General features: G+C 27.9%; 1 protein-coding gene across 2 annotated transcripts in view; it reads left to right on the forward strand.

The window, feature by feature from the left end:
* Positions 1 to 340, forward strand: part of LOC119606221 — a 261582-nt gene extending 261242 nt beyond the window's left edge. For both annotated transcript variants that reach the window (XR_005231629.1, XM_037959657.1), the window contains one exon: positions 72 to 340. The gene's annotated coding sequence lies outside the window, so the exon portion shown is untranslated. The remainder of the gene's footprint in view (positions 1 to 71) is intronic.
* Positions 341 to 1385: the final 1045 nt, after the last annotated feature.

Below are 1385 nucleotides of genomic sequence, written 5' to 3' on the forward strand. Positions count from 1 at the left end.
AGTGTATACTAAGTTATTTAAAATATAATTTTAATAAAATATTTAATTAAAATTTTAATTTTTCTTTACAGATGTCAAAACCTATAAAAAACAAAGTCGGTATGCAATAAACCAATAAAGGATTCAAAGGACTTAAAGTTTTTGTTCTTACTTATCAACTTATCAACGAATTTTGTACCATCTACATAATCTTGTAACAAACAGAAAAGAAGTTCATTAAAAATTAATAAAAAAAACTTTAACCTCCATTTCGTTTTTTGATATCAATACAATTTCGGGCCTTCATTATATATAATTAAATTTCATTAAATTTATACATATTTAAAATAAGAATTTTTATTATTTTGTAGGATTTTATTTAATTAATTATGTAATAATGTTATGGTTAATATTAAATTTCAAATGTATTAGTATTATATATAAATAATAAATAAAATAAAAATAATCAAATGATTTTATTTAATATTAAAACCAACCGTGAGTTTTCTTCAAAAATAGGCTTTAAAGGTAAGTTTTAAGTCTAGGTTATGTTTTAACAGATTTCTAAGTTACATAAGTTACCAGGAAGGTCACTTATCAGCCAATTTCGCTCTCGAGTTTCTGAGATAAAAGCTAATTTAAAAAAATGTTTATTAAATTATAGGTCTTAGGTCCATTCGGAGTGCATTTGAGGCCACTTTTTAGTATCATTTGGCCATTTCGGCAATTTTGATGAATGTTGGACCTAGTACCAATACTATATCAAAATTTCAAATTTATTTTTTTGTTAGCTATAAACAAGCAATATGTACTATATTTCCGGGATCTTGACGCCAAAATCAACTGAAATTATATACTAAAGACTAGAATCTATGCTGAATCCGAAAATGCATTCAGAATTGAGCTAGGTCCAATATTTGATCAAAGTTTCTGATTAAAAATTAGATCGCAAACTACTGGCCGAATTGGGCTGGAAAGTTGACAATGTAGTAAAATCGCACGCTGAATCCGAATATGGACTCAAAATGGACCTGGGACCAATATTTCATCAAAATTCCCGAAATTTTTTATTTCAAGCAATATGTACTATATTTCCGGGATCTTGAGGCGGAGATCTACTGAAATTTTATACTAAAGACTAGAATCTATGCTGAATCCGAAAATAACTTCAGACTTGAGCTAGGTCCAATATTTCATCAAAATTTCTGATTAAAAATTTGGTAGCAATTACACCCCGAAATTTCAATTTGATCGACAATTTTCTAAATTTTCTGTACATTTTGTGGTACTTGTCTGGGCTCGTGTAAATATTTACTAGCCAAGACAAGAACCGCCTAAAGTTGCAAAAATTGTGATGTGAAATGAAATTTCGGGGGATAATTGGTTCAAATTTTGTGTTCAGAACT

Source organism: Lucilia sericata, unplaced genomic scaffold (genome assembly GCF_015586225.1).
Source record: "Lucilia sericata isolate MDLA Ls3-8-SP2 unplaced genomic scaffold, ASM1558622v1 Contig000017F_arrow, whole genome shotgun sequence".
Taxonomy (NCBI): Eukaryota; Metazoa; Arthropoda; class Insecta; order Diptera; family Calliphoridae; genus Lucilia; species Lucilia sericata.